Genomic DNA, 10,144 nt, shown 5'->3' with positions numbered 1-10,144 from the left:
TTTTCAGCGTGAAATTTGTCATAAATAATTTGGACAAAAAGGTCGTCTCAAAATTCACATCAATTCAGCACATGATTAGAGCAAATCTTTTGAATGTGAGATTTATCCCAAATCATCTTGAGAAAGGAGTAGTCTCAATCGTCCACAAATGCATTACATAATCAGAGCAAATCATCCGAATGTAAAATTTGGCACAAATCATTTTGATACCAGCTTTTTCTCAGTAATCACATAAAAGTAGTACATGAATGCAGCAAACGCTTTGAATGTGAGTTGTGTAACAAATTATTTAGTGAACAGAATAACCTCAAAAAACATACAGTAACAGTTCACAATCGTAGCACACCTTTTCCATGTGAAATTTTTCACAAATCATTTTAATATAAGTGTATCCTTGAATCTCATATATAAGTAGTACGTAACCATAAAAATCCTTTCCACTGTGAGATTTCTAAAAAATCATTTGGACTAAAACAGAATCTCAATAAACAAGTAATAAAGGTACATATTTGGAGCAAACCCTTTAATGTAAGATTTTTCAAAAATCATGACAAAAAGAAAACCTCCAAAGGAACATTAATACAGTATATAATAAGAGCAGACCATAGTAGCGCATGACTTGTCCCTGAGAGTATTAGAAGCCACGAAGACTTTTAAAATGACATAATTATACTACGTAATTTAAGACAGCCTTTGTCAAAAATATCATTAAATTTTGTGAAAAACAATAAAATATTTCAGAAAGTGATTAAAAGATCAATTTAAATCCTATAACAAATTAAAATTAAATTGAAATCATTGAAACTTAGAGACGAACTGAATAATTCTTTTATTTGATACACAGTGTATGTTACCTAAGATGTATTATTTACTGTTCACGCTCAAAACAGTATGCGTTAAAATGTAGATTTAATCTGCAACCGTAATATAAAAATTGCTGACAGGTGAAATTCAAGCAATCATCATAAAAATGCGGTACGTATATAAAATTATTTTGCCAGTGAAAAAAGTACGCATGACAGTGTAACTCTATCCTTCGCCAGATAAAAGTCTTTTTTATTAAGCGTTAAACACACTGGGCACTTTTTTTTACTTCTTAAATTTAGGATTATCTCTGACGCTCAAGTCCCTGTTAAATGGCTCGCAAATCGCTCGCTTGACGCTCATCATCGACACATGTACAATTCTTCGGAGGTCTCGAATACCTGCACGCACCGAAAAAATTTCTCGTGGGCCTGAGATTGCTTCATCGCTTGTGTATATGGGCGCGCTCTTCGGGGAGTGCGTCAAGTGCAGCGGCGCACGCGTGCCAGCGGCTTTGAGGAGAGAAGAAAAAAAAAGGCAGAAAAGAGAAAAAAACAAGGTATATATACGATCGAAAGTTACGCCCGCGTTGCGTGCGAGAAAATCGCCAAACGAAGATAGGAAAGTTACCTGACATACGAACACATGTAATACTGACTCATCATTACTGCATGAATTTGAGTGTAATTTGTATGTTTATAAGTACAGGTACAATCATCAAGGCTGATGCGCGTGCATGCAGAAAAAATATATATGGGTCAGATTCAGAATTTTTCAAATAAACCTGCGGGCGAGGTTCACGGATTTTTCTGAAATTTTGGTATGTTATAGTACATGATAAAAAAGTGCCAAAACCAAAATTTTGGACCCCCTCCCCCCTCCTACCCCCTTCCTCCCCTATAGACGTCCATTTTCTATCTATATTTTTTCTGAGAGCCTGAAGCTATTAAAAAATCTGAAAAAATTCATGAAGGTACTTTTCAACAATCCAAACAACCTTGAATTTTTTCAGATTTTTCGAGTTCTTCAGGCCTTCAGAAAAAATCATTGAAAATTTAAATTATTTTATTTTCGGTGAAATGGTTCGATGTACCAGACCGGAGTATTTTTTTCTGAATTCTGACGTCAAAAAACAATTCCTTGAATTTTTTCAGAATTTTTCATTCATGTCCATTCAGCCTAGAGCTGAAGAACCGCTTTTTTTCACGAAAATAATTTTTTTAAGGCGCTACGGGGCCTCAAAAAATCTGGAAAAATTTTTTTCTCATTTTGTTCATCAAAATACATAATCTCAAATTTTTTCAGATTTTTTAATTGAAGGCGATAGCTTCTAGGGCCGAAAAATGCTATTTTTAACAAAAAATGGTTCCTAGAACCCGATGGTTCCGGTGAAAAAATTTGAAAATATTTTTTTTGAATTCCTTGTCAAATTTTAATAAATTTTGACCGTTTCAAAAGTTCGATTGAAGCTTCCTAGCTCATTTTAGAGCAGGACAAAGATTAGTGCAAAATATCTGAAGACGTTTCTGAAGACATTAAGGAATGATAAAACTCGTTTGATGCTCTAAAATGAGCTAGGAAGCTTCAATCGAACTTTTGAAACGGTCAAAATTTATTAAAATTTGACAAGGAATTCAAAAAAAATTTTTTCAAATTTTTTTACCGGAACCATCGGGTTCCAGGAACCTTTTTTGTTAAAAATAACGTTTTTCGGCTCCAGACGCTATCGCCTTCAATTAAAAAATCTGAAAAAATTTGAGATTATGTATTTTGATGAACAAAATGAGAAAAAAATTTTTCCAGATTTTTTGAGGCTCCGTAGCGCCTTAAAAAAATTATTTTCGTGAAAAAAAGCGGTTTTTCAGCTCTAGGCTGAATGGACATGAATGAAAAATTCTGAAAAAATTCAAGGAATTGTTTTTTGACGTCAGAATTCAGAAAAAAATACTCCGGTCTGGTACATCGAACCATTTCACCGAAAATAAAATAATTTAAATTTTCAATGATTTTTTCTGAAGGCCTGAAGAACTCGAAAAATCTGAAAAAATTCAAGGTTGTTTGGATTGTTGAAAAGTACCTTCATGAATTTTTTCAGATTTTTTAATAGCTTCAGGCTCTCAGAAAAAATATAGATAGAAAATGGACGTCTATAGGGGAGGAGGGGGGTAGGAGGGAGGAGGGGGTCCAAAATTTTGGTTTTGGCACTTTTTTATCATGTACTATAACATACCAAAATTTCAGAAAAATCCGTGAACCTCGCCCGCAGGTTTATTTGAAAAATTCTGAATCTGACCCATATAATTTTTTGACAAACGTCTATAGATTATTTTATTCGGCAAATAAAAATGTTGGTGTAATTTTGGGTTAATGTCCAATGTAGCAGCTCTCTTCGCAATAAGGATACATTTATGTATTCAAACGAGACAAATTTTTAGCTCGTGATGTATATTTTGGCATTTAAACGCAAGGAGAGCAGGTTTGGTATTTTAATTAACTCTCGGACTCGCGAGAGAGCCGTTTACGAGGATGAGTATTTACGTAAATTGCGATTTATTTCAATGTTGGATATGCTAAATTTATTGAATTGTTCCCTTTCTTTCTCGCCTGCAATTGCCGGGACTCGCTCGTTCATGTTGGTAATTGATCCACATGGAAAATGTCGCAAATGCTTCTCTTTTTATTTTTTTCGTGTCGTAGTATTTTGGCGTCGCAAGAGGAAAGCAAGAAGACGGCTTTACGGCGTCGTGTCTCCATGACAATTGTCTTCTCTCCCCCTGGTGTACATAAAATAATCCGCGCGCGCGCGCGCGATACCGAATCTCGCCGACCTTTATCGCTTTATCTCTTTCTTTCGCGCATAGGAAGTCAATGAAAAGGAGGAAAAAAAAGTTACGATTCGCGTGGTACCTATCGGATGAAGGCGGAGAAAGAGAAAGAAAAAAATGTGCCTCGATACTTTGGTGCTTTCTCTTTTCCCGGGCGCGCGCGCCTCAGCTCGTGTACACCCGCACACCAGGAAAGTCCGTGGAGACTTTTGCGCTGCTACTTTCACCAGGAGAGCTCGTGTATGCACATATACACACACCAAGCACATGCACACAAACACATACAGAGTAAGGAGCCACCGCAACAACAGCTACAACAACAACAACAGCAACACCTAATAGCAGAAGGTCAAGGCATCACCTGCCGTTTTCTGCACGAAAAACGCCAACGGGGATCACACGATTATATATACAGTCATGTACATATATCTATACACAGACACAGCATATACATACGTATAGGTAGATTGTATTTTATAGTGCATGAACTGCAGTCCAAGTCGTTGTCTCGTCGAGCAGCGGAGAGCCAAAGCCTGTGCGCCGCGCAAAAGTTGTGCCTCGTTGTAGCGATAAGATATAGGTTTTAGGAGGGAAGGATTTATCGAAGGCGCCAAGCAACAGGGAGACTCTGACTTTTTTCCTCTCTCGCTCTCTCTCGCTCGAGCCAAGAGTTTGATGGCTCGGCCACGAATTGAGCTTTTTTCCTTATCTCGTCGATGTGTTCGCAGGTGAAAAAGCGATAGGACATCTTGCGCCTCGAATAGTTTTTTGCCTCGCGCGCGCGTGTGCAAGATTGCTCCGGTGATCGACGCTCTCGGAGGGCCCCCCCTTTTTCTTAATCGTCGAGTGAAAAATTACCAAAAACTTTCACCTCAACAGTAAACTTTATCTTGGCAATAGGGAAAAAATATTAAATTCATCTCGAGCTTCGGTAACTAATTACGCAGAGACGGTGTAACACGGTAAGGACACTTGTGTATGATATAATCTTTGCTCCCTACTGTTTGGCAGCTTGCTCGAAAGCACACGAAGGCGTGTACGTCGCTACACGAGCATTGTGGAAAAACAATGAAGTGAGTTATTGAGGCAAAAGTGGCAATATTTTTAATTGAAAAGAAGCGAGAGAAATGAATTATGCCCGAAGTACGAGCGCGAGCCAAAGCCGACGAAAAAGTGCGAAGGTCGCGCGCGATACTCGCACGCACATGTGGATTTCGCGCATGTGTGCTCGAATGCGCTCTTCGGAATCGAGGTCACAGTCGCATAATGTAGGATCATTAATTTTACAATACGCATTACAATAAAGATTTCCGTGCAGTTGCCTGTGCTGCTCGTTTTGTCGTGAGGTCGTGCGGTGTGCGTGGCGCGCGCGCGCAGAAAAGAAAAATACAATGTCACACACGTATTGGCCCGAGAGACTGCGAAGCCAAGCCAAGCACGAGCGCAGCTCGAAGCATGCATACTTGAGAAATCTACTTTACATTCACGAAATTCATAATACTAAAATACTGACGCTTAAATCACAAACGAAATGAAAAACTACAAAGGAGAGATATGCGCGCGCGTGGTTATGCGGCCTGGCCGCGGCCGAAATTATACCCGGTGCTGAACTGCTACCGGTTAAGAAGAATCTCATCACTTATGGGCAAAAGGAATTTTTCGCGCTGCGTGCATTGCTGAGCGAGATAAATCTTTACTTGTATTTTATCGCAATATTCTCTGCGTGTATGCGACTACTAGTGGGAGGAGTCCTCATATTGCGTAATTGGCAGAAGCAGCTATGGAGCGTTCGGCGTTAAATAGCAAAGACTAAACATTTAAAGCTTAATCGCGCGAAACAACGTTTATACTCGAGTACGTAATAAAAGTATACAAGCTTCGATTCAAGTGCAAGGCATTTTGCGGAGCCACAGCTACACTACCTCTTGCCATCATCATCATCATCATCATCATCATCATCATCATTTAGAGTCGGTTGAAAAAAAAACACAACTAGTAGGAGGCATGTAGCAGCGCAATAAGTAATAAGATTAAGCGATCTCGTAAAAGTAAAACGATTTTACCGATCTCTTTTCGCGCGAAACTCATTAAGCCGTGGCGAGAGATTTTCAAACGGCAAACGCTTGCCCGTCCTAGGTGAGATAAAGATATAATACACACGTTTATGCGGCTAATTATTACGATTCCGCAACGATCGAGCGGTAATTCAGGTGTGTAATATCGAATGTATACACCGATATTTTTACACTCTTCAACTATTAAATGCTTCCGAGAGTCTTTCCGGATGTGCAATCTTAAACAATTTTTATTTATTTTTATTTTTTTCGAATCTCCGACGGATGTTTGAAAATAAAAGACATCCTCGTGTGGGTCTCTCTCGCGTAAGGTCATTTTTTTCTTTCTCTTTCGCCCTCCTTTTCCACGTGCGCACAAAAAGGGCTGCTATTGCTTCTATACGTACCAAAGTATGTGTGAGTGAGCGCGCAAGAAAAAGGAGAACCACTTTTGTGCACCACGCGGCCGGCCAGTAACAGCAGCATGTGCATAGCAGTGCGGGCACGCGTGTGCAGTTCGGCGACATTCCTTCAGATCTTTCTCTTTCTCCTTTTGTGCCTCTCCTCTCTCTGTCTCTCTCTCTCACTTTTTTTTGCAGTAAACTTTTTGCTTTTCACGCGTTGTAATGCGGACAAGCGATTTGAAGGCAAGTATATATATAATATAAATTCAGACTGTATATAATATAGCGCGGAGCCCTGTCGCAGGTGGGTCTAAGATGTCATTAAATCTTCCAAAATGAAGGTAACCGAGTGGTTTTCTATCGCGACTGTAATACACGCATTCCCTCGCCAAAATCTATATAATAAACATGTTTGGATTTGCTTTTAAAATCCCTGGCCGTATCGTACAAATGTCAAATTTTATGAAGCCATCAAGAACCTTTTTAATTCCTTTTTGTCTGCTTACCAAATGTATTCAATTCGACGATTTTAAAAAAAAAGTATAATCTACGCAATCTGGTATAGTTCTTTGACAATAATGAATGTATCTTCGATACAAGTTAATCAGGCCTTGGAAATGAGTCAATGCGTGGATGATTTTAAAATTGGAATCGGCTGCGTTGACGCGTTTCCGAAAAACCAGTGCATTTTTAAGCGGAGAATATAACAAGTCACGCGTCATTAAAACGACTGCAGGATCATTAATTCGAGAAAATGACTCGGTTATTCACGCAAAGCTCGCTCGAAGCCCTGAGTCAGCTCCTCGAATCTGCTCTCGCGCGCGCACGAGCATCGAGGGACTTTGATGCAAACACGCGCATGCACTAAGTCGCGAGCTCAAGTGCGAAATAAAAACTTCACCGTTGTTTTTTTTCCTCTCTCTCTCTTTCTCTCTCCCTGATACAGCCTACTTGCACCACTTAAAGATACACATATAAGTGTTGTAAAAGTTAGCTCTTCTCTCCTTCGTTCTCACTCTTTTTCGCAGTCTTATTCGCGCGCGTGACAAAATTTAATACACCTGCTTAACCGGAATTTCACAGGTGCAGTCGTGCTCTCGCACATACACACTCACACACCACAGAGCAAAAGCGCAGAGAGCGAAAGAGAGAAACGAAAACAAGTGAACGGTCGATCGTGGTTTCGAGACGTGTGGGTGCTAGTTCAAGGCCTCTCCGAGCTGAGCCGCGCGCGAGACTAAACGTGCCGTGTATACATGTATATAAAGTTCATCTCGTGGCGTGCTTATAGCACATATCGTATGAAGCGAGCTGAGAGAGAGAGAGAGAAACTATGAAATCATACCGATGATGATGATGATGATCATGATGATGATGCTATTGCCCACCCACGTGGTCTCGTATGTATGCATGCGCTCGAGGCAATAATGACATTACCACGCGCGGATAGTCAATGGATACACACACACACACATACTCACATGTATGCAAGCTACGCTATGATTCACGCGAGCGCCGGATATTATATAGCTCGTATCGAAAGAGCCCGAGAGTGAGCTTATGGCACAGGTTGTTGTGTATATTATTATAATATATATCCGCAAAGTGCGTCGAGCCTATATATTTCTCAACTCATCGAATAAATTACCGATCATCGATTCTTCTTTTTCAATTTACATAGCGCGAATATCAATTTTTCACTTTTAATCATTCCAAAAGCTAGAGATGATGGATCGAACGTATCGAGTTATGATATATTTTTCCTGCGTGCAGTGAGAAAACGGAGACAAGGACGTGCCTAAAAAAACGTGACCGCGACCCCACCCGGACGGAATTGCCCAGCTGAACAGCTCGCGCGTATACGCAGCGGAACCACATCGAGAATTTCAAGCATTATCCTCTATAATATAGCACAGAAGCCACTGAACAGCAGCAGCAGCAGCAGCAGCAGTAAAATCAAAAGAAAGAACCCAACGCGAGTCAGCGGCCCAACACGACCATTAAAATTGTGAAGAAGCACCAATTAGGTAGGCGGTACGTTTTAAAACCCATTTTTAAAACCTCGGAGCAGAGCAAGAGGAGAGCTAGCTCGCGCGCACTTCGACTTTCGATTTTGCGCGCGTTCCTGCCTGTTCACAAACACATAGCCTGAGCAAGCTCGCAAGAGCAAGAATCTCTCGCGGCCTCTGTATACGGTCAATTTGCGGCTAGTTCACATTGCGACATGACACTATACCTACCTGTGCTCGCGAATAAAACCGTGTATTTGCCCGTTTTCACTTTTTTCCATCCTTTACTTATTTTGTGCGGTATAATGTACGCAAACGAAATCCGCGCCGAGCGCCGAAGATGCTCGTTCGGCTTTAATTGAAAACTGCGTCAGTACACATACAGCACACACACATTTACACAGAGCAATTCGCATGCTTATGTACCCCGTGATTTTCGAAAAATGTCCAACTTTCTCACCTCTTCTGAAAATTTTTTTCGCCAAGAATTTTTTCATCACGCAGCGCGCATAAATATCGCAATTACGCGAGCAGCGTTAAAATATAAAAAAAAGAGGGGAAAAAAGAGGAATCGCGTGACCGTGGCGCACAAGCATACATTGTAAGCGTGCATATCGTATTAAAATTAAAAATAATTAAGTTATCGAACACTTGTGCTTCAAAAGTAACGCGCGCAGGCTTGAATCGTTTATTTTTATTTTCGCGAAGATCGACAACACTTGCAGCCATCCTTTGACCGTATTAAGTCAGGATTCTCCGCGGAAGATCAATACAATTTTAATGGCAAACGCACGCGAGAACAATGTGGCACATTCCGATATGCATACACAAACACACACCGCACATATCCGATACGACCAAACCGAAGATTATCCCTCGAAAGAAAAATAAAACTGCATTGGATAATCGCATCACGAAAGGGAAAGAGAGAGAAGAGAAAGAGAGAGAGATGACTTAATGCGCGCGTAGTTCGCTTAGGGCAAAAAACGGGCTCCCAACGTTTATGCTGTGTGTAACTTTTGAAGCTCGAGAGGTTTTCTCTAAAATGCTGAAACCGTTGTAATTGTGTGAAAGAAAAAGAAAGAGAGAGAGACAGAGAGAAAGATATTTGCTATTATAACGATGCATGCGGATAAATCTCGAGTCGCTCGCTTGAATTTGGATGAAAGATTTTTCCGATGGCATTATGTGGACTAATAGTTGATACTTCATTTTTCGGTTGCACCGCAGTTGGCGCGATGCAACCCATATATATACACTTCAATTTATCAAGATTCGAGAGCGTTTAATTATAGTCTTGCGAAATTCGCAGCCTGTTCGGCAGCGATTATCTCATAAAATTCAGGTAGGTTAACAAGAGGCTAGCTTCGATTTATCCTCTGTGTGTGTACAAAGCTCACATATATATCACCGAAGAAATCCAATCTTCATTATGTCACATTGGCCTGATGGCTGTGCACTCCGTATATTATCGACGGCGGTGCACACAGTCCCCACCCAGGACTTTTCCAATTTTAAGCCAATAGATATTACGAACTCGAATGGCTAATCAGAAGTTACCTATGGCATTAACGAGCTTCGGATGGAACTTACGTCACATACGTAATACGTATTGTGCATATAGGCGGTAGAAAAAGATCGTGACTAGCTCCACCCTGTGTTACCGACCGAGAGAGAGAGAGAGAGACGGAAAAAAAATGAAGGGGGGCCCCCTCCCCATTATTAGTCCATTATGTCTTGCATAACGGACTGTATGAGCAGCCAAGTGGCTATAATATACATTTTGAGGCCAATGGAAAAAGTACCGTAGTATATGTATAGGAAGTAGATATACTTTAATAGTTGATCTATCTGCAGCAGGCGGCGGCGATAGTGCGGTGTAGCACATGCAGCTAGTGCAGCGCATGGGAGGAGGCACGAAGTCGTCGCGCGGCTATAGAGGAGGGGTGAAAATGAGTATCCCATAACGACGCTCTCAAGCCTCGCGCGCGAGCGCAGGAGTATATAATCGATTTGAACTTGCACCTTGCCCGTTCACGGGATCCCGC

Source organism: Trichogramma pretiosum, unplaced genomic scaffold, assembly GCF_000599845.2.
Source record: "Trichogramma pretiosum strain Unisexual culture from Peru unplaced genomic scaffold, Tpre_2.0 scaffold2, whole genome shotgun sequence".
NCBI classification, from domain to species: domain Eukaryota; kingdom Metazoa; phylum Arthropoda; class Insecta; order Hymenoptera; family Trichogrammatidae; genus Trichogramma; species Trichogramma pretiosum.
Note: the sequence above shows the minus strand (reverse complement) of the source record.